Genomic DNA, 24,120 nt, shown 5'->3' with positions numbered 1-24,120 from the left:
CAAAGCGTAGAGATGTTGAATTCCAAGTTGGGGATTTTGTTTTTCTTCGGGTGTCCCCAATGAAGGGAATTCGAAGGTTCGGGAAGAAAGGAAAGTTGAGTCCCAGATTTATTGGTCCATTTGAGATTCTTGAGAAAGTAGGTCAGGTAGCTTATCGGTTGGCTCTACCTCCTGCTTTATCTGGGGTTCATAACGTGTTTCATGTTTCGATGCTCCGGAAATATGTATCTGATATAACTCATATTTTAAGTTATGAAGACATTGAGCTTCAAACCGACCTGTCGTATGAAGAACAACCAGTACAGATCTTAGACAGGAAAGAAAAGGTGTTGCGAAACAAGACTATTTTACTAGTCAAAGTGTTGTGGCGGAACAGCAAAGTTGAAGAAGCGACTTGGGAATTAGAGTCGCAGACGCGGGAGTTGTATCCCGAGCTTTTCAGGTAAATTTCAAGGACGAAATTCCTATAAGTGGGGGATAGTTGTAATATCCCTGAAAATAAATAATATTTAAATGGACATATTTTATTAAATATGTAATTACTTGGAAAATGAAGTAGGATTATGATCTTACTTAGATGAATTTTTGAGAAATTATTTAATGAAATACGTTATTTTGGGCCCGGTAATTGTGGAAATGAAAGAATGTCGGATTAAGTTAGAATTTTATTAGAATGTCGGATTGGTGTCACGACATTAAATGAAAGAATTATTTTAAGAATATCCCGGATTAAGTTAGAATTTTATTAGAATGTCGGATTGGGGAATTAGTAAAATTACCAAAATGCCCCTAGGGTTTTTTTTTAAAAAAAAATTTATGTGAGAGGGGTAAATTAGGAATTCAAGAAAACTTTTTTGGTTTTTCCTCTTTTCTTTGCTGCTGCCTATTGTTATTTAAGGAAGGAAATTTTAAAAAAAAAAGAAAGCAAAGCATTTTAAAAAGAAAGGAGAAGCTTTCTTCCAAGGCAAGTAACCTATTTTTTTCTCACCTTCTTCTCCTCTTCCTTCGAGCAAGTTGAACCAGCCACTAGAGGGATTGATTTGCTTCAGCCAACATCAATTTTCAGAGCTAAACTCCATCTTCAAGTTAACCTTGCACCCTAGGTAAGTTCATCCTTTTAGTTTTGATGTTTTCTTAGGTTTTCAAGCTAGGTTTGTTATTTTTTTTGAAAATTTTCAAAGCTGTAGGTTTAGTGAAGGTTTAGGTTTGTTATCCAAGTTGATTAAGGTCTGTTAATGCATGTTTGGATTGAATTCATGGCTGTTGGGATTGATTGGTGAGTGAGGAAGCCAAAAGAAATTTGATTTCTTCACTTGAGTGTGTGATTTTAAGCTAGAGATTGAACCATTGTGTTTTGCAGCTTAGGTTATGCCATATTTATGTTAATATACTGTTCTGGAAAGTTTGGTTAGGTTTGGAGGGGTTTTTGGTTCGATTTTGGTGAAGAGGAACTTTTGTTCCTGGTCTGCCAGAACCGGTCGATCGGATGGGTTCTGGTATATCAGAACCGGTCGACCGGTTGCCTGCAGGGGAGAATTTTTTCGGGTTTGCGTTATGTTCAGTTTTGACCCGGGGAGTTGAGTACTATCTGTTTTAAATTAAATATGGGATGCTTGACCTAAATTGGGGTTGCTGGGAGTTAGGTTGCGTTTGATTTCTAATTAGGGTTTTAATCCGGAACTTTGAGTTAAGGTATTTATTGTGTTTCAATTGTCGTGACATAGGACCGGGATTGCTTAGCTTGTTCTTCCACTCAGGTCGACCATACTTTTGACTTCTGAATTAAGGTAAGAAAAGTGGTAAGCACCGTATGTGGTTAAAGATTAATGGGTGAATGGAAGTGGCCTTAATTATTATCATGATGCTGATTAAAAGTTTATTAAGCCTAGGTTATGACCTAGGGTTGGAAACGGTTATTACCGTTATGAGTAATTACTCTTGAAACCGCGGTTAGGTTTCTTACTTATCGTTTGCTTTATCGGGCAACGATAGTGACATATTCAGCTCGTATGTAACGAGTGGTAAAAGTGGTACTTTATTAAGTACCAGGAATGTATGATGTTTAAGGGAATGCTTATTATTATCGAATAGTGAGTAAACATAATGGCATGGGAATAAGTTGATAATTATTTTCTTTCGATTATTGTTTTGATCACTTTCTTGCTGAGTCTCTGTGACTCACTGGTGCTTTATGGTGCAGGTAAAGGAAAGGCTAAAGTCGAACAACCATGAGTATGGTCGCAGCAGCAATGTACATACCAGCCGCAGGCAGCCCAGTTTACAGGATGCTCTATTTTGAATGTATTTTGGAAAATATAAAGCTTATGTTGTAAAATATTTTGGAACCAGTTTGTGAATATTTTGAAAACAGGGGGACCCCATAAATCATGTTACTTATCTTTTGTTAAACAATTTAAAGGTTGAGTCTTTAACTATCAAAAATTTAATTACCCACACTTTTAGTATAATTACATCTTATATAATTATTGGCATTTTAAATAAAGTGCACACACGTGGCGTCCCTGTTGGACAGGGCGTTACAGTATGGGTTCTGGTCTGAGTTTGGGTTTAGGTTTGGGTCCTGTTACAGTCCTGACCCAAACTTGGAAACATTTAAAACTAGGACCAAAACCCAAACTCAGACCCGAACCAGAACCAGGACTGGGATGAGAACCCAGACCTGGGAATGTAACAGGACCCAAACCTAAACCAAAACATAGACCAAAACACATATCGGTACTTGGACCCAGACCGGGACCCATGACCTGGAACGTAAATCAAGACCGGGACCTGGACCCAGACCAAGGCCCAAACCTAAAAATTGGCGCCAAACCCAGGACCCAAGAACCAAACTAAGACTTGGGACCCAAAACCTAAACCCAGACTAGGATGGGACCCGAACCCAAATCGGGACCTGGACTCGGACAGGAAACTAAGACATGAACCCGAACCAGAACACAAACTTGGACATGGACTGCGACCTAGGACCCGAACATAGATGGGGGACCTAGACCTTGGAATTGGTCCCCCAAGTCGGGACCTGAACTTGGGCCTCAGAACTTGAATTTTAATTTGGGACCTGACCCTAGACCCAAACCTGGACGTAGGACCCACCTCGGGACTTGGGATCTGGGACTCGATGCTTGGACTCGACCCGTACCTCGTGACTTGAAACTAGAACCTAAACAAGAAGCGGATCGGGACCCAAGAATAGGCCGAGGACCTAAACCCAAAATTGTAATCAGACTACGACCCGGACTTGAACACAGACCCACACTCGGATTTTGTGTCTAGGTTCGGGTTCGGGTCTGGGTCTAGGTCGGGGTCTGAGTCCTGGCCCGAGTTTGGGTTCGGGTCTGGGTCAAGGTTTGGATCCTGATCTGGGTCTGGGTTCGGGTCCAGGTCCGAGTTAGGGTCCTTGGTGCGGGTCCATGTTTGGGTCTGGGTCAAGATGTCTATCCAGATCTAGGTCTCGGGTTTCAATCCCAGTCTGGGTCTGGGCCGAGTCAAAGTTCGTATCCAGATCTCAATCTAGGACCGAGTTTGTGTCTAGGATTGGGTCCCAAATTTAGATCCGGGTCAAGGCCCGAGTTTCTGTCTCGGTTTGGATCTGGGGCTAGGTCTGAGTTCAGTTTTAAGTCTGGGTCCAGGTCCTTCTCAGATTTTAGTTTTGGGTCCTGGGTCTAGGTCTGGGTTGAGGTTTGGGTCCTGGTCTGGGGTCGGAACCTAGTCTGAGTCCCACATCCAGACACCTACTATGGGTCTGTTCCAATCCCTGTTTCCCAAATCTCGAGTCCAGATCTAGATCGCTGTCACGGGTCCGGGTCTGGTTCTGGTTTAGCTCCCAAGTCTGAGTTTGGATTTTGGATCGAGACTGGGGTGCGGTTGTAGGTCCTAGCCCCTGTTTGTGTCCGAGTCTGGTTCCATGTTCGGCTCTGAGTTCGGGTCCGAGTCCAGGTTTGGGTTGGGATCTGGTTGTTGGTTCCGGTTCGAGTCTATGTTTGAGCTGGAGTCTAGGTCCTGGTCCGGTTACGGTTCTGGGTCTAGGCCCATGTACGGTTACGGTCCTAAGTCCAAGTCCTGGTTTTGGTCCCATTTTTGTGTCCCCGTCTACTTCCAGTTTCGATTCGAATTTTAGGTCATAGGGTATAGGTTCGGGTCCAGGTTTTGGTCTAGGGTTGGGTTCAGGTTCGGGTTTGGGTTCAGGTGCTGGTCTGGGTTCGGGTCTGGGGTTTGGTCCTAGATCCAGACAACGACTACGGGTTTGGTCCAAGCCCCAGGTTCAGATCTGGATCCCAATCTTAGGTCCTAGTCTCGTTCCATTTCGGGTGTTGGGTCACAAGCTAGGTCCTAGGTTTAAGTCCGGGTCTGGGTCAGGTACTAAGTCCTGATCCTAGTTCTGTTGCACAAGTCCCTATCCCGATTTTGGGTCCTGGTCCAAGTTCTTGTTTAGGTTTGGGTCCCAGTCTAGGTTCGGGTTTAGGTCGTTGTCCTGGTCCTAGTCCTACTCCTAGTTTTGTTCCAGTTGTAGTTGTGATTCTATGTCTGAGTTATGGTTCGAGTTTAGGTCGGGGTTCGAGTCCTTGTACGAGTTTGGGTTTGAGTCTGGATTTTAGTCTAGGTTCAGATGACGCTTTGGGTGTGGATTCAGGTCCTGGGTCTGGGTCTACGTCAAGGTCAGAGTCCCAAGTTCTGATCCAAATCTGAGTCTAGGCTTAGTTCCGGGTCTAAGTCTTTGGTTTCGATCTCGGTCTGTGTTCGAGTTTGGGTCTTTGTCCAAGTCTAGGTTTGGGTCTGATTCTAGGTCTGGGTTTGAGTTTGGTTCCCAGGTTTAGGTCAGATTTTGGGTTCGGGTCCGGATTCGAGTTTGGTCCATGTCCGTGTCTAGGTTCCTATCCTAGTTTGGGTCTGGGGCAGGTTTCGGGTTCAGGTATGGGTCTGACTTCAGATGCTTGGGTCCAGGTCAGGTCTTGGTTTGGATTTGAGTACTGAATTTTGATCTGGGTCTTGGTTCCGTGGCCTAGGTCCCCCATCTAAGTCCTGTTCCTAGGTCCTGGTCTGGGTCCAGGTTTGGGTTTAGGTCTCGAGTCTTGGTTTGAGTCTAGGTCCCGATCTGGGTTCGAGTCCAGGTCTGGGTCCTTATCTTGGTCCGTGTTCGAGTTTGGGTCCCTGTTAAGGTCTAGATCTTGGTCTTGGTCCTGTCAATGTTTTAGGACCAGGTCAAGTCTATGTCCCGGTCCACGTTCGGGTCCCAGTCCTAGTCGAGGTCTTGGTCCAAGTTCTGGTCTGAGTTTGGGTTATTGTTTGGGTTCAGTTCTAGTCTCAGTCCGGGTCCTAGTCAAAGTTCTAGTTCAAATTTTGGATTCTGGTTTCGTTCTGGGTCAGAGTCTTAGTCCAGATTGGGGTCGAGGTTTGAGTCTTAGTCCGAGTCTGGGTACAGGTTTTTTTGGATCTGTGGCTGCGTCTACGTCTGAGTTTGGGTCCCATGTTCGGGTTTGGGTCCAAGTCTAGGTCCCGTGTTTCGATCCTGGTATGGGTCTGGGTCAGTATTCGATTTTGGGTCTTGGTTCTTGTCCATGTCAAAGTCCGAATCCCAGTCTAAGTAAGGGGCTTGGCCAGGGTCTGGGATCGAGTCATGAGTTTGGGTTTGGTTTCGGGTTTGAGTCTCAGTCCTTGTTTGTTTCTGGGATTGGGTCCAGGACTCGGTTTGAACTCAAATTTCAAGGCTTGGTTATGGTCTAGTTCAGGGTGTTGGTCCAGGTCGAGTTCCTAGTCACAGTCTCGGTCATGTTCCAGGGTCCTGGTCACGTTCTGGTTCAAGTTTTGGTTTTGTGTCCCATGTTTGGGTCTGGGTCAAGGTCCTGGTCCTACTGTAGGTCCTTGTTCGAGTCCCAGATCAAGACACCGACTACGGGTCTTGACCAAGCCCCGATTCCTAAATCCCGGGACAAGATCTAGATCACAATGATAGGTCCCAATCTAGTTTTTGTTCATGTCCCAAGTCCCGGTCTGGTTCTCGGTCTAGGTTCGGGACCGAGACTAGGGTGCAGTTCTAGGTCTTCATCCTTATTCTGGGTCCCCAGTCCTGTTACATGTTTGTATCTGAGTTCAGGGCTTCGTTCGGGTCTTGAGTCCAGGTTCGGGTTTGGATTCAAGTTTGCGACCCGATCCCTGGGTGGGTCTGTGTCTGAGTTCAGGTCCTGGTTCGGTGACAATTTTAGGTCTGCGTTCAGGTCCTGGTCCTGGTCCTGTTCCTGGGTCCCGATCTGCTTCTGGTTTCGGTTCTAGTTTCAAGTCACGGGGTACGGGTTCGTGTCGAGTTTAGGTCTGAGTTTGGGTTTGGGTCTTGATTTGGGTCCGGGGCGAGGTTCAGGCCTTGGTTAGGGTCTGAGGTTGGGCGCGGTTTTGGGTTTTGGTTCGGTTCTGAGTCTCAGTCGAGTTCCTGTTCCAAGATCCATGTTTGGTTAAAGTTCACGTTTCTGTTTTGGTTCCTCAGTGTGGGTCTAGGTCTTGGTATGTGTCTGGGTCCTGGTTTGAGTTCGAGTTTGGGTTGGGGTTCTGTTCTAAGTTCATAATGAAGACACCGACTACGTTTCGGGTCCAAGCATCAAATCCTGGATCCCAGGTCACGAGGTGGGTCCTAGGTCCATGTTTGGGTCTAGGATCGGGTCCCGAATCTCGATCCAAGTTCTGAAGCCCAAGTTCTTGTCCCGGTTTGGGGGCCCCATTCCTCGGTCTGGGTCCCCCATCTATGTTCAGGTCCTAGGTCCCGGTCTGGGTCCAAGTTCGTGTTCCGGTTCGGGTTTGGGTCTAGAGTCCCGATTTAGTCTAGGTCCCAGTTTGGGTTCGGGTGTGAGTTCGGCTCCCAGTCCCAGTGTGGTACGAGTTTTGGGTCCCAGGTCTAATTCTGGTTCATAGGTCTAGGGTATAGCCCCAGTTTTTGGGTCTGGGTCTGGGTCTGGGTCTGGCACCCGGTGTTTGTCTAGGTCCCAATCTTGGTTTAGGTTCCAGGTCATGGGTTCCAGTCTGGGTCCAAGTACCGACATGTGTTTTGGTGAGAGTTTTGGTTTAGGTTTGGGACTAGGACCTAGACGTAGACCCCGAAACCGAGGCTGAACCCAGGACCCAAAAACCACACTCGGACCTGGGACCCAAAACTCAGAGCTAGACTGGGACTGGGACGCGAATTCGTACCCGAACCAAAACTAGAAGCGGATTTGGACCCAAGAACAGGACCAAGACCAGGGCATGGACCCAGACCGAAAACTGTAACCGGACCAGTATCCTGACTCGGACACAAACCCACCATGGTATTGGGTCCAAAACCTGAATCCAAACCCGAACCGGGACTCGAGACCTGAACCCAGACCTAAACTCAGACCTGAACATTGAACATGCCTCGGGACCCAGAACTGGGATCGAGACCGAGAATTGGACCCCAATCTCGGTCCTAGTCTTGTTCAAGGGTCTTGCTCTAAAATTGGAAGTAGACGGGGACCCGAAAATGGGACCAAAACCACGACTTGGACTTGGAACAGTAACCGTACATGGACGTAGACCCAGAACCGTCACCGGACCAGGACCTAGACTCCAGCTCAAACCTAGACCCGAACTGGAACAAACAACCAGATCCCAACCCAAACATGGACTCGGGACCTGAACTCAGACCCAAACATGGAACCAGACTAGGGACACAAACTGGGGTCAGGATCTATAACCGCACCGCAGTCTCGATCCCGAATCCAAACTCAGACCTGGGACCTAAACAAGAACACAACCGGGACCCGTGACAGGGATCTAGATCTGTACTCGAGATTTGGGAAACAGGGCTTGGAACAGACCCGTAGTAGGTGTCTGGATGTGGGACTCAGACTAGGTTTCGAACCTGGACCAGGACCTAAACCCGAACCCAGACCTAGACCCAAGGCCCGAAACTAGAACCTGACAAGGACCCGGACCCAGACTTAAAACAAAACTCAGACCTAAATCTCTGACCAGATCCCAAACACAAACTCGGTCCTAGATTGGGATCTGGATACGAACATTTACTCGGACCCAAACCCAGACCGGGATCGAAACCCGAGACCTAGATCTGGATAGACATCTTGACCCAGATCAAAACATGGACCCACACTAGGGACTCTAACTCGGACCTGGACCCAAACTCAGACCCAGATCAAGATCCAAACCTGGACCCAGACCCAGACCCAAACTCGGACGAGGACTCAGACCCCGACCTAGACCTAGACCCGAACCCGAACCCAGACAAAGAATCCGAGTGTGGGTCTGTGTTCGAGTCCAGGTCCTTGTCCGATTACAATTTTTGGTCTAGGTCCTCGTCCTATTCTTGGGTCCCGATCCGCTTCTTATTTGGGTTCTAGTTTCAAGTCACGAGGTACGGGTCGAGTCCAAGCATCGAGTCCTAGATCCCAAGTCTCGAGGTGGGTCCTACGTCCAGGTTTAAGTCTAGGGTCGGGTCCCGAATCGCAATCCATGTTCTGAGGCCCAAGTTTTGGTCCCAGTTTGGGGGACCAATTCCTAGGTCTAGGTCCCATATATGTTTGGGTCCTAGGTCTCAGTCTATGTCCAAGTTTATGTTCCGGTTCGAAATTGGAATTGGACTAGGACTGGGATGAGAACCCAGACCTTGGACTATAACAAGACCCAAACCTAAACCAAAACTTTGACCAAAACACATGTCGGTACTTGGACCCAGACCGGTGTTGGATTTTATTTTACGAGGATCTTAGATCTACTCACAAGTATGTTGTTTAACACCCTAAATATGAACTTTCTAAAACGATAAATTAAACACATATAAAGTTAAGAAAACCTTACATTGATGCAGCGGAATTAATGTCTCCTTCCACTCAAATCTCTAACCCTTTTATCCTTTCTGTCGCAGAGTATTATCAAGATCTGAGCCCGAATGTCCTTCTTCTTTGAGTTTGATCCTTCACAGTCTTCCAATCTATGATTTAGTTACTGCTTGCTGTGTGTGGGCACTCACTCTCACTAGGGTCGAAATTTATGAAGAGGAAAAGAGAAGAGGGATTTCGGCCAAGTATAGAAAATAGGGAAGGCTCAGTTTTTCTGAAGAGAGAAATTTCTATCAGATAACTAATGAATGTGTGTTTTGACTGAGCAATCACTTTCTATTTATAGGCAACTACTAGGTTTAGGTTAGGAATTATTTGGCATTAAAATAATGAAAATATCAATTTGAATTTCCACAAATAGTGGCCGGCCATGGTGTGATAATGGGCCCCACTTGATTTTGCAGTTTTAACAAATTTTATTTCTATTTTCTCAAAAACGCCAATTTTCCAATTCTAACCATTTAAATGCCAAAACTAATTATGTAATAACTAAAATAGATTATTAAATAATATTGTCATTTAATTTCATTATTAACTAGACATATAATGTCCATTAATAAATAAATAAACATAGAATCTCTTTTCTTTACAATTTCACCCTTGCTTAGTGAAAATTCTCAAATTAGACATAGTCTAACTTTAGAATTATAATTGACTAATCACGAATCAATTAATGAGTCTTACAAGCAGAATGTTCTCAACTAGAATGGGGACCATGGATCTATATGCTTAGCTTCAAATAAGTGAACCAAATTTACCAAGTAAATTCCTACTTATTAATTCTTCGTTGAATCCACTCTTAGAACTTAGAATTGCACTCTCAGACTTATATAGAGCATATTATATGTTTCACGATATAAATATGCTATCTCTTTTAACCATTGTTATAATCTTATTGTGATTTAAAGATCCTCTATATAGATGATCTACATCGAGATGGGATAATTTTACCGTTCTCACCCCTCAATGTATTTTGCCCCTTAAAACACTTAGCTACCTGTAAATTGTGTTTAGTGATCTAATAATTAGTCAGTTAAACAAGAGCTCATCCATTTACTTCTTTTGCTAAGCTCGAAGGGAATCATCACTTGACTTCTATACACCAGTAGAAGCTATAGATTCCATATTTATGTTCAGCACTCCCACTCAATCATACTATCATGTTCCGAAAATATACGTATCACCCTGACCCAAAAGTAGGCTTAACTAATAAATCAAAGAACATGAATAGTACTCCTGAGTTGAGCCTAAGCATATCAGGATTTAGATTCTTTTAATCTTAAGATCAACTACTGATATTGACTTGGAAAGATATATATGACGGTAAGTTTGTAATATCTTAACTTAGTTGCAATATCGGTCCGGTCCAATGTATACTCCATACATTCGAAACTAGTATACTTTACTAATGTCCTGGAAATAGCATAACACTTACTCCAAGTGTAAGTACACATCATCCCTGATTATCACATTAGTGTAAATCCATAACACTGATGAAACAGGGACCTATTCTTTTGATTCATATGATCACAATCACATTCCACTGTGTTGACGATACTGTAATTGTGAATAAACATATGATCTGGATTTAACTGATTTTGTGTGTGTGAATGTAATAAACATATTAAACCATTAGCATGTAAAATTCATGCAAACATTAATCACTTCAAATTTCTTATATTGATAACTAATCGGATTATAAAGAGTTTTATTTAGGGCATAAAACCCAACAAACTCCCACTTGCACTAATATAAAACAAAGTATGCAAATAGGTCAATCTGATGTCTTGATCTTCAGATCAAGTGTAGTATATTTGAATCCATCCAAATTTTTGGAAACTAGTTCATAAATACACTTGTGAAACATCCTTTACTATATGCTTTACTCATCAAGGGATACTGAAATCTTTACTGTTTTAAAAGTACATCTGAATTAACAGAAGACATATCTCTCATATTTTAGAATATGGAATTGAGATAATACACTGTAGACTTTTCTTCAGCAATATAACTTTCTTGTAATCTCGAATCTACAAAGTTATAATTCTTCTCTGGTAGAGCTTGAATTATTATAGAATAATTCCTCCACCCCCAAAGTAAGCACCATCTCATGAAATCTCGAAATGAGTTGATGAGATACAAGGACAACTGATACACAACTTCTTAATATCTAACATATAGATCACTTTCATAAATCTTTCTTGAATATCTTCTAATGTTTCCTATTTGATTACATCTCAGATAGCTCCCACTCAATAGCAGATGTCTGGTTAAATAATACTTTTCACCTCTTTATTTTTTGGAGAGTTATCTAGTTGTGACTTTTATATTAGTCTAAAACATTAAGTTAAGACTAACTCATCAACATAGCAGACTAGTATTTGAAGTGAAAAATACATGCCAGAGATTAAGTAATCAAAAATAAGATACCATAAAATTTTATGAGGATTAAGAATTCTTGGTTCAAGTTATTCGAATGGACTGAACTAGAATTCTTTATCTTATTCTCATAATTCTGATAAGTTATATCTATCCATGTGTATGGTTAGATTTGCTTTTCAGTAGAGTTCTTAAGTACCTATCACAAGTGTCAACCTAATGAAGATGGGTATAGAATTTTAAAATTCTCCCACTCAATTAAGGTAGTGTGAAACTTTATCAAAGAACTTTCATAGGTATCAAACTTTTACTTACAATAGTAAAACGAAATGGAACATACAATCAAGATCAAGGATTTATATTGATAATAGCTAACTCGCTATATTACTTCCATGTTTAAAGAAAATATGTGTTTCATAGGGAATTGTGGAATAGATTCCACCCCTAGGAATATACATATATGGTACTGTGGATAACCTCCACCCCTAAGTATATAGAGATTATGATCCACCCCTAAAGGTTGTAAAGATCATGATTCTCTAAGTGTGATAGAGTTTATGTGGAGTTGAATACTATCCAGAGTTCATTAGATATAAAAGATCGTTGAACTGCATAGTTTTCTTAACTTTTCTCCACCCCTATCAGATCAAAAGATCCTTTTATTAAACAAATTCTTAATAATTGTATTAGAATGAACAATTATTAATAAACATAGAATAAATTTCTAGTGTTTATTTAATATAACTCTATGAAGAGTTGTAAATATTATAGAATTTGCATCAATAATAAAAACACTTACACATACAAACATATAAATATAATGTGGTAAGAATTGATGAAGATAAAGGAAATGAAGCTCAATTTCATAAATTGCAATGGTTGAATTCGAAAAATTTTTTAAAAAAAAACTTTATTAATAATAATAAAAAATATATTGCAACAATATGAGAAGAACAGGGATAAATATCCCTAACTAAAATTTGAAATCCAACTTGTCTTTAAACTAAAACAATTAATTAAAAAATAAATAAATTGAAGAGCTTCATCTTCATCTGGACGATTTCACCCTTGGTCTAGCTTTCTGATCCAACTCATCTGAGTTCAAGTAGCTTGGCCTATAAGAAGAAGAAAAACAAAGTTAGTCCAGAATCATAAATCCAATTGGATAATAATTCACTAAAACTCTTAAAGTTTATAAATAGAAATACCTTGTTTCTTTGCAAGAAGTTTAGGACATTGGGGTTTCCAATGACCTTTTTCATTGCAGTAGAAACACTTTCCTTTGAGTGTAGCATCACCAGAAGCTGCAGCCTTTTTGTGTTTCATGGCTTTGGCACGCTTCTTGGTGTTCTTCCACTTCTTCTTCGATTTGGGTTTTGAAACAGAGGCAACATTTGCTTCAGGTTTCATCGTCCCATTACCATTCCTAGGATTGTGAGGTTTACTCCCTTTCTTCTTGGGTCCTCCAATCAAATTTTCATAAGTTTGAAGGTCATTGACTAACTCATGAAAGTCTATTTCCTTCTTATTCATGAAATAATTTAATGTGTATGGTAGAAATGCTGGAGTCAGGCTATTCAAGATTAGACTTACTTGAGTAGCGCTGTCCATTTCAGCACCATGATCCTGGGCTTCTTGGAAATAACTTGCCATAAGGAGAACATGGTCACGCACGTTTTGATGAGGTTCCATCCGTGCATTAATGTACTTCTTAGTCGCGTCAAAGCGTGACTGAAGTGATGCCTTACTGAATAGCTCATTTAACTTCATCATAACTTCAGCAGCCTTCTCGGTTTTAGAAAACCGAGTTATGAGGGTGTCAACCATGCTGGAAAGCATAAAGTATAGAGCTTTGTCATTTGCTTTCTGCCAACGCTCATACTTTTCTTTCACAGCTTTGGATGCATTGTCCCCAGGCACTTCAGGTGACAGCTCAGTTAAAACAAACAAGGAACTTTCTCCTATGAGAGCAATATTAATGTTCTCATTCCATTTAGGAAAGTTAGATCCATTCAGCTTATTTTCAGTCAACAGTGATAACATGGGATTCATTATGATAATACAGGATAGTACAAAATAATAGAAATCAACAAATAGAAATTAATAATGGTTTAACACAAAATCAATTCAGAAATTATAAGCACATAGCAAGTAGGAATGATATGAGAAAATACTAAAAAAAATTCAAACCTAAATAATTTCCAAGGATTTTCAACAAACTGATATCAGTGTCCCGTTTAGGCGAGAGTCAAAGCTACCATCTATTGAATAGAGTTGTCAGCTCATCTAAAATGTTAAACATTCTAGCAACCTTTTATTCGATCAAGATTGGAATCCAGCGTTGTCCTGTTTAGGCGAGAGTCAAGGCTATTCTATCTTATGAGCTACTACCATTGTTTCGCAATTTGCAAGTCAAATATGGTCGCCACCATTAGGGTGATCTATACCATATAAAACACTTACAAACTACTTATCTTTCGAGATTAAACGGTGCGAAATTGCTAATGAACATTCCTCCATTAGGAAGGATTACTCACTAAAACAAACGCGATGTAAAACTAACAATGGAGATCGAATATCTTAATAATAAAGCTCATTCTTTAAAATGTATTTTCTTTATTATTCTAATAAATATATTCATTAAATTTCAAATTTAGAATTAAAAATTCAAAAATAAGAATTTAATATAATATTTATAAAATTATACTTAGATGGTGATTGAAATAAAATTAATTATTTCCATCTTAGTAGTAATTTTAAATCTAAATATTAAGGAAATTAATTTAAGTTGTCTTAATTTAAATTAATTAGCAACTTAAAAATTTCCATAAGAATATATTTATTGTTTTCGAAAAAAAAAATAAAGTATAAAAACTATACAAATTTCGAAAATAATAAAAAACTTAGAAAAAAAATACTTCAAGCTAAAATATCACCTATCTAGATTTTCTTTGACTAATTAATTGAATTTCTAGTGATATATATATATATATATTTTAAATTTCATTTCTTTTAAATTAATCAATAGATGAAAAAATCATTGATTTAAGTTGGTCCAAGAATTAATTAAAATAAATATTTAATTTACAACTCAATCTATTTTTCAAGATAAATTCAAAAATATTGAAAAATAAAAAATGCAATTTTCGAAATTGATTAATAAAATAAAGAAAAAATATATATTGAAAATTATTTAAGTTGAAAAATTAAATTTTAACCTAAAAAATAATTTTCTATTTAATTAAGTGTCATGAAAAATAAATAAATATTTAAGTATCATGATGAAAATCAACTTAGATATTTATTTTTTCAAGTTAATTAAATGTATTAAATTCAAAAAATAATAATTAAGTGTAGAGAACGCTTAATTATTAATTTCTAGTTTAATACTAGGAAAAATATACTTAACTAAAATTGTACCAAAATTAATTATTTAAATAATTAATTTCACAATGTATAATATTTTCCTATTTAAATATTAGAAATAATAAGTAGTCTAGAAATAACTATCTAGAAAATATCTTATTTGACTAAGTATCTTTTCAACAAAAATTTGAAAAATATCTAATTTAAGTTGTTTAGAAAAAAATCTAGAACTTAAATAATTTCAAATTTAGATTTAATTAAATATCAAAAATTAAGTTGTCACCACTTAATTTGAAAAATATTCCATTTTATGTTTAAAACTAACTTAAAAAAAATATCTTAAGAATCTTTAATAACTAATGCCTAGGATTCCTCAACTTGATTTAAAATTTAAATAAAATATTCAATTTAAGTTTGATAAGAAAAATCAGTTGAAATAACTAATTTATAACTTAAATAGGAATATTGAATTAAATAAGCTCCAAAACGAATCTAGTTAGTTAAAATTCTTTATTTAATTAAATACAAGAAAAATACAAATAGTTTGTCTAGAAATAATATCTAAAACTAAAAGTGTTTTTCTTAAAATTAACTTTAAAATATTAAAACAAATTTTCATATATTTTAAAATTTAATTATGTTGCTAATTCAATTTTATTAGTTCAAACTAATATAATTAACCTAGTACAGTTATTCAAATCAGGAAAATGGGCCTTCACAATTGGGGTAGTTCATGTGAGGGGGTGCTGGGTGCAGTATGTCGTACCCACTTCTATGTCTCCCAACTCTCACACAAGGCCCAAAAGAGAGGAATTTAACCTTAAAATAAATAACTGTTATTAATTGAATAGGTCCAAAAACTAAATGGACCTAAATAAAATCTATCATGGTGTGACATTTTATTTAGCAACAACCTATATGCATCTATATAATAAAATAAACATATAGGCTCACACAGGTACACACTTGGATGGATCCTATCATGTTGCTAGGTCATACACAGATGAAAGAAGATTGTAAAATTTACCTGTTACAAATTATTAACTTGACCAAGGGAGCCATCAGATCATTAGATCTGGCAAAAAGGTAACCATGGCTATTTGCAATCAAGTAATGATAGGTTTTTAAAACTTACAAACAAGCTAAAACCATATACTCCTGCAACAAGGTTAGCTGGATAGTTGGAAGTAGGATTTATTTAATTTTAAATAAATAAATTTCGAAAAAATAAAATAATTAAATAAAAATAATAATTTTCGAAAAAATATTAAAAAAAATATTTATTTATTTTCGAAAAAATATTAAAAAAAATATTTAATTTCGAAATTATTTAAAAAAATAATTATTTAAAATTAAACCGACAATTTTAAAAAATTAGGTTTCAACTAACCTAAATATCATTTCAAAATTTGCTAACTACTTTTAAAAAATTAAATGTTATTTTATAAATAAAAATTTAAAAAGATAAATTAAATATCTTTTTTAGATTTTAAATTTAATTTAAATAAATAAAATAACAAAATTTAAAAGTTAGCAAAATATCTTACATTAATTTAAAATTACATGATTATAGTTATCTTATTTTAAATTTAAATAAGGTCCAATTATTTAAAAAATAAAATTAATTTAAAATCTCACATTAAATTTACAAATAAGATAAGATATAATCAAATTTAAAAATAAGATAGATAATTAAGCAAAAAGATAGATATTTACTAATTTCAAATTCAAATTACACTAATATCATTAATTAAATTAAAAAATATTAAATAAATTAATTATGATAATTAGAATTGAATTAGGAATAGTAAATATATAAATACAAAACTACACAAAAAATTGGAACTTAAATCCATGAAAAAGCATGAAAAAACGAAGAAAAACGAAAAATTGTGAGCTGTACGGACGGTATGCGTTGCATACCCTCCGCGCGCGCTCACAGAGGGAGTGGCCGAGAAACCTCGGCGGATTGGGAAGCTTGCAGCATTACCGCGCACGTAGGGGGTATCAGACAAGGTTTTGCGCACGCATGGGGGGATTCAGACAGCAAGCTCGGTCGTTGCTTGTCTGAATTCCTGCTGTCCGCGTGCGTGGGTGATGCTCAGCATCCCTGTCTTTTTTCGAATCTTCAAAAAATCATAACTAATTCAAATTAAATCGAAATTGAGTTCTGTAAAAAAGTAACTTGCTTAATTTTTTCCATATTATCCAATAAAAATAATTCCAGAAATAAAATCTCAATTATTTTTCACAAAAATTCAAAAACATCAATCAATCATCATATAACACTCAATACAGCATAAAACAATCCAAATAACAAACAATCATTTTAAAGTCCAAATTTCTTGCAAGCAAATCAATTACCATGGCTCTGAGGCCAGTTGTTGGATTTTATTTTACCAGGATCTTAGATCTACTCACAAGTATGTTGTTTAACACCCTAAATATGAACTTTCTAAAACGATAAATTAAACACATATAAAGTTAAGAAAACCTTACATTGATGCAGCGGAATTAATGTCTCCTTCCACTCAGATCTCTAACCCTTGTATCCTTTCTGTCGCAGAGTATTATCAAGATCTGAGCCCCAATGTCCTTCTTCTTTGAGTTTGATCCTTCACAGTCTTCCAATCTATGATTGAGTTACTGCTTGTTGTGTGTGGGCACTCACTCTTTAACTAGGGTCAAAATTTATGAAGAGGAAAAGAGAAGAGGGATTTCGTCCAAGTATCGAAAATAGGGAAGGCTCAGTTTTTCTAAAGAGAGAAATTTCTGTTAGATAACTAATGAATGTGTATTTTGACTGAGCCATCACTTTCTATTTATAGGCAACTACTAGGTTTAGGTTATGAATTATTTGGCATTACAATAATGAAAATATCAATTTGAATTTCCACAAATAGTGGCCAGCCATGGTGTGATAATGGGCCCCACTTGATTTTGCAGTTTTAACAAATTTTATTTCTATTTTCTCAAAAACGCCAATTTTCCAATTCTAACCATTTAAATGCCGAAACTAATTATTTAATAACTAAAATAGATTATTAAATAATATTTTCATTTAATTTAATTATTAACTAGACATATAAAGTCCATTAATAAATAAATAAACCTAGAATCTCTTTTCTTTACAATTTCACCCCTGCTTTGTGAAAATTCTCAAAATAGACATAGTCTAACTTTAGAATTATAATTGACTAATCACGAATCAATTAATGAGTCTTACAAGCAGAATGTTCTCAACTAGAATAGGGACCATGGATCTATATGCTGAGCTTCCAATAAGTGAACCAAATTTACCAAGTAAATTCCTACTTATTAATTCTTCGTTGAATCCACTCTTAGAACTTAGAATTGCACTCTCAGACTTATATAAAGAAAATTATATGTTCCACGATATCAATATGCTATCTCATTAAACTATTGTTATAATCTTATTGTGATTTAAAGATCCTCTATATAGATGATCTACATCGAGATGGGATAATTTTACCGTTCTCACCCCTCAATGTATTTTGCCCCTTAAAACACATAGCTACCTGTAAATGGTGTTTAGTGATCTAATAATTAGTCAGTTAAACAAGAGCTCATCCATTTACTTCTATTTGCTAAGCTCGAAGGGAATCATCACTTGACTTCTATACACCAGTAGAAGCTATAGATTCCATATTTATGTTTAGCACTCCCACTCAATCATAGTATCATGTTTCCAAAATATACGTATCACCCTGACCCAAAAGTAGGCTTAACTAATAAATCAAAGAACATGAATAGTACTCCTGAGTTGAGCCTAAGCATATCAGGATTTAGATTCTTTTAATCTTAAGATAAACTACTGATATTGACTTGGAAAGATATATATGACGGTAAGTTTGTAATATCTTAACTTAGTTGCAATATCGGTCCAGTCCAATGTATACTCCATACATTCGAAACTAGTATACTTTACTAATGTCCTGGAAATAACATAACACTTACTCCAAGTGTAAGTACACATCATCGGTGATTATCACATTAGTGTAAATCCATAACACTGATGAAATAGGGACCTATTCTTTTGATTCATATGATCACAATCACATTCCACTGTGTTGACGATACAGTAATTGTGAATAAACATATGATCTGGATTTAACTGATTTTGTGTGTGTGAATGTAATAAACATATTAAACCATTAGCATGTAAAATTCATGCAAACATTAATCACTTCAAATTTCTTATATTGATAACTAATCAGATTGTAAAGAGTTTTATTTAGGGCATAAAACCCAACAACCGGGACCTAGGACCTGAACATAGATGGGTGACCCAGACCGAGGAATTGGGCCCCCAAACCGGGACCAGAACTTGGGCTTCAGAACTTGGATCGGGATTCGAGACCCGATACCATGGTGGGTTTGTGTCCGAGTCTCGATACTAGTCCGGTTACAATTTTGGGTTTGGGTCCATGCCCTGGTCCTGGTCTGGTTCTTGGGTCCTAATCTGCTTCTAGTTTCGGTTCGGGTACGAATTCGCGTCCCAGTCCCAGTCTAGCTCTGAGTTTCGGGTCCCAAGTCCGAGTGTGGTTCTTGGGTCCTGAGTTCAGCCCCAGTTTTGGGGTCTGCGTCTAGGTCCTAGTCCCGGTCTGGGTCCAGGTCCCGGTCTTGGTTTAGGTCCCAGGTCACAAGTCTTGGTCTGGGTTCTAGTCTCAGTATGGGTTCTTGTCAGAGTTTGGTTTTAGGTTTGGGTCTTGTTACAGTCCTAAGTCTGGGTTCTCATCCTAACTGGGTTTGGATCCCAAGTTTATGTCCAAGGTTAGGTCGGAGTACGGATTCAGGTTTGAGTCTGGGTTCGGGTCCTGGTTTGAGTCCAGGTCTTTTTTCGGGTCTGGGTCGGGGTCCCGACCAGGGTCCTAGTTAAGGTCTAGGTCCCGGACCAGGTTCTGGTCTGGGTTTGGGTCCGGGTTCAGGTCTTGAGTTTGGTTCTAGGTTCTGGTCTTGATTCGGGTCCGGGTCTCGGTCCTGGGTTCCGATCTTCGTATGGGTATGGGTCTTGAGTTTTAGCTCATGTCTTGGGTCTTGGTTCGGGACTCACGTAAAGGTTTGGGTCTTGGGTCCTGAGTCATGGGTCCGGGTCCCCGATTCAGGTCAGGGTCCTAGGTCCCGGTCTGGGTTAGGGTCCTAGTCTGAGTGCAGGTCCCAGTTTGTGTTTGCTACTTGTCCTTCACTTGGGTCTTGGCCTTGTTTGGGTCTTGCTCAAGGTTCAGTTCTTAAGTCCTAGGTCTGACTATCGGGTCCCGGCTCCTGGGTCCTAGTCTCGGTTTCGGTCCCGGTCCCAGTCTAGGTTCTAGTCCCAGTCCAGGTTCAGGTCTCGTTCCTAGTCCAGGTCTGGGTCTTAGTCCTGATCTTGGTCTGGGTTCGAGTCCTGGGTTTGAGTTCGAGTTCTGGTATGTGTCTGGGTCTGTGTCTGAGTCTGGGTCTAGGTCTGGGTCTTGGTCCGGGTTTAAGTTTGTGTCTGGGTAGAGGTCTTGGTCTTGTTCTGGGTCTGGGTCTTGGTTCTGCTCTAGTTCCCAAGCCACGGCTCTTGGGTTCGGGTTCTGGGTTGTAGGTACTAGCGCAAGTCTAGGTCTAGGTTCGGGTCGGGGTCCGGGTATCGATCCCGGCCGGGGTCCGAGTTCGTGTTCGGTTCTGCATCTAGATCCAGTTTTTGGTTGAGGTCCAATTCTTATTCTAGGGTCCTGATTTCGGTTCTTGTTCTAATTTATGGTTTCAGGTCTGAGTTAGTGTTTGGGTCTTCCTTTGGAAAAAGTTCCAGGTTTGGGTCTTGGTACTATTGCAAGATCTAGACACCGACTACGGGTGAGGTCCATGCCCCAGGTCATAGGTCAAGATCCAAATCCAAATCTTGGGTCCCTGTCTCGTTTTGATTAAAATCTTGGGTCTCGGTCCTTGTCCGTGTTCGGGTCTACGTCTAGGACCGAGACTTGGGTCGGGTCTTGGGTCCCAGTCCTAGTCATGTTTCCCGATTCTGGTTCTAATTTTGAATTTGGGTCTCCAATCTAGGTTTGGGTCCTAGGTCCAGATCTTAGTCTCCAATCCCGGTCTAGGTCCTGTGTCTGGGTCTGGGTCCAAGTCCATGTTTGGGTTCAGATTCGTGTCCCGAGTCTCAGTCCAACTTTTGATTCGGGTTCACGTCTCGGTCCGGGTCTAGGTCTGGGTCTGGGTCCTAGTTAGATTCTAGTTCCCAGACTCAAACCCAAACTCAGACTTGGACCCAGGTCAGGGGTACAGGTATTTGTCTAGGTCAGGGTTTGGGTTCGAGTCCGGGTCTGGGTTTGAGTTCGGGTCTGGGTTTGTGTCCGGGTATGGGTCCCAAATCCAAACACTGACTACGGGTCAGGTCCAAGCCCTGGGTCTAGATTTGGATCACGGTCTCGGTCCCAGTGTAGTTTCACTTCGGTTCCCAGGTGCCGGTCTGGGTCCTATGTTAGGGTCTAGGTCCGGGGTCAGGTCCTGGGTCTCGGTCCCAGTTCTGATGCCCGTGTCCTAGGTCCAGATCCCCCATTCAGGTCCGAGTCCTAGGTTGCGATCCAAGTCCAAGACCCGGTCAGGGTTAAAGTCCTGGTACGAGTTTGGGTTCAGGTTCCGATCTCAGTCTACGTCCAGATCAGGGTTCGAGTCTAGGTCCAGGTTCTGGTCCGAGTCCTGAGTTCCAATCTGGGTCTGGGTTCTGAGGCCCACGTCTAGGTTCCCCATCCAGGTCTAGGGCCTTAGTCCCGGTCTGCGTCGATGTTCGGGTTTGGGTCCTAGTCCTAGTTTTGATTTCGATTCAATGTCTAGGTTCGGGTCTGGGTCGGGGTCTGAGTCCTGCTCCGAGTTTTGGTCCGGGTTTGGGTTCAGGTCTGAATCCCAGTCTGGGTATGTGTTCGAGTCTAGGTTTGAGTTCGGGTCCCGGTTGCGGGTACAAGTCAGAGTCTGGGTTAGGGTCTCGGTCCGGATCTAGGTCGTAAATTTTGATCCTAGTGTGGGTCTAGGTCGGGGTTCGAGTCTTGGTTTGTATTCGGATCCTTATCTAAGTTTGAGTCTTGGTTTGGAACGGGTCCCAGGTCTAGGTCTGGGTTCGGGTCTGGGTTTTGGGTCCGGGTCTCGGTCCTGGTCTGGGTAAACGACAGTGTCTGAGCCCAAGTTCTATTCTTGATTTGGGTCTGGGGCTAGGTCCGAGTTCGGTTCTAGGTCTGGGTCTTGGTCGGGGTCCTGGTCACAGTCCTAGTCATGTTCGAGGGTCCTTGTCAGGCGGTTTTTATTCAGGTTCCAGTTTTGGGTTTCGGGTCTGGGTTAGGGTCCGATTTGGGTCTTGGTCTGGTTTCGGTACCTGGTCTGAGTCCCAGATCTGGATCTCTGTCACGTGTCCCGATCTGGTTCTGGTTTAGGTCTCAGGTCCCAAGTTCAAGTTTAGGTTCGAGACAGAGATGGGGGTGCAGTTTTAGGTCCCAGTCCCAGTCCCAGTTTTGTGTCTTAAGTCTGGTTCCATGTTTAGGTCTTAGTTTGGGTCCAAGTTCGGGACCCGAGTCCAGGTCTGGGTTGGGAGTATGGGTCCTGGTCTAGTTACGGTTCCGGGTCTAGGTCCAGGCCCAGTTATGGTTCGAGGTCCAGGTCCAAGTCTTTGTTTCTTACTCGTTCCCAAGCCCCGGTCTACATCCGATTTTGATTCCAATTTTAGGTCACAGGGTACGGGTTCGGGTTCGGGTCTAGGTTTGGGTGTGGGACTAGGTTCAGGTCCAGGTCTGGGTTCGGGTCTGGGGCTGGGTCCTAGATCTAGACACCGACTACGGGTTCAGTCGAAGCCCTAGGTCCAGATCTGAATCCCGATCTCGAGTGCCGATTTGGCTCCATTCCGGGTGTTTGGTCACAAGCTGGGTCCTAGGTTGAAGTGTGAGTCTAGAATCGGGTCTTAGGTGTTGTTCCTAGTTTCGTTGCCCAGGTCCTTATCCTGATTCTAGGTCTAGGTCTTAGTTCTGGTCTTGGTTTTGGTCACGGTCTAGGTTCGGGTTTGGGTCCTAGTCGCGGTTCGGGTTTGGGTCTCGGTCTTTGTTTTTATTTGGGTTTGGGTTTGGGTCTAGGTCCTTGTCCTGGTCCTGGTCCTAGTCTGGTTCCAATTCTAGTCGTGATTTTGAGTTCGAGTTTGGGTTCAAGTACGGGTCAGGGTTCGAGTCCTAGTCCGAGTTTGGGTTCGGGTCTGGATCTCGGTCTAGGTCCGGATTGGGTTTCAGGTGTGAGTTAAGGTCATGGGTTTGGGTCTAGGTTCAGCTTCGGGTCTGAGTCCCAGGTTTCGATCTCAATCTGAGTCTGGGTTTAGTTCTGGGTCTACGTCCTATATTCTGATCTCGGTCTAGGTTCGAGTTCGAGTCCAGGTGGAGGTTTAGGTTTGGGTTTGATTTTGGGTCTGGGTCTGAGTTCGAGTTTTATTTTTGGTTCATCTCCGGGTTCAGGTTCGGTCCTAGTACGGGTTCGTGTCTAGGTTCCTTTCCTAGTTTGTGTTCAGGGCAGGATTTTAGTTTGGTTATAGGTTCGACTTTAAATTCCTGGGTCTAGGTTAGGTCCTGGTTTGGGTTCGAGTCCCGAATTTAGATCTGGGTCTGGGTTCCGGGACCTAGGTGCCTGGTCTAGCTCCCCCATCCAAGTCCGGTTCCTAGGTCATGGTCTGGGTCTAGGTTTGGCTTCGGGTCCCGAGTCTTGGTTTTAGTCTAGGTCTCGGTCGGGGTTTAGGGCCAGGTCTCGCTCCTAATCTTTGTCCAAGTTTAGGTTTGGGTCCTTGTCAGGGTCGGTATCCTGGTCTGGTTCACAGGTCTTAGGTCCCGGTGAGGGTTTTGGACCAGGTCAGGTCCAGATCCCAGTCCAGATCCGGGTCCCATGTCTCAAGTGCAAGTGCTATTCAAGGTCTTGGTCCACGTTCTTGTTTGAGTTTGGGTTATGGTTTGAGTTTGGTTCTGGTCTCATGTCCGGGTCCTAGTCAAAGTTCCAGTTCTTATTCCCGGCCCAAGTTTGGTTTCGGGTCCGGGTCATGGTCTGGGTCCAGCTTGTGGTCGGGGTCTAACTCTTAGTCTAAGTTCGGGTACGGGTTTTTTGAATCCTGATCTGGGTCCAGGTCTGAGTCCGGGTCCTGGTTTGGGTCCTGGTTTGGGTCCTAGGTTCGGGTCTAGGGTTGCATCTCGGTCCTGGTCTAGGTCCCGTGTTTCGATCCTGATCTAGGTTTGGTTTGGTATTCGAGTTCATGTCTGGGTTTAGTCCATGTCAAGGTCCGAACCCTGTTTTAGGTCAGGGGCTTGGTCTGGGTCCAGGATCGAGTCCCGAGTTCGAGTTCGGGTTCAGGTTTGAGTCTCAATCCTAGTCTAGGTCTGGGACCGGGTTTGGGATTGGGTCTGAGTCCGAGTTCCGGGGCTGGGTTCTGGTCTAGTTCTGGGTCACGGTCCAGGTCTAGGTTCTGGTCACGGTCCTAGTCCTATTCTAGGGTCTTGGT

The sequence above is a fragment of the Cannabis sativa genome, chromosome 1, assembly GCF_029168945.1.
Source record: "Cannabis sativa cultivar Pink pepper isolate KNU-18-1 chromosome 1, ASM2916894v1, whole genome shotgun sequence".
In the NCBI taxonomy this organism is placed as follows: domain Eukaryota; kingdom Viridiplantae; phylum Streptophyta; class Magnoliopsida; order Rosales; family Cannabaceae; genus Cannabis; species Cannabis sativa.
This window is presented reverse-complemented; position numbering follows the sequence as displayed.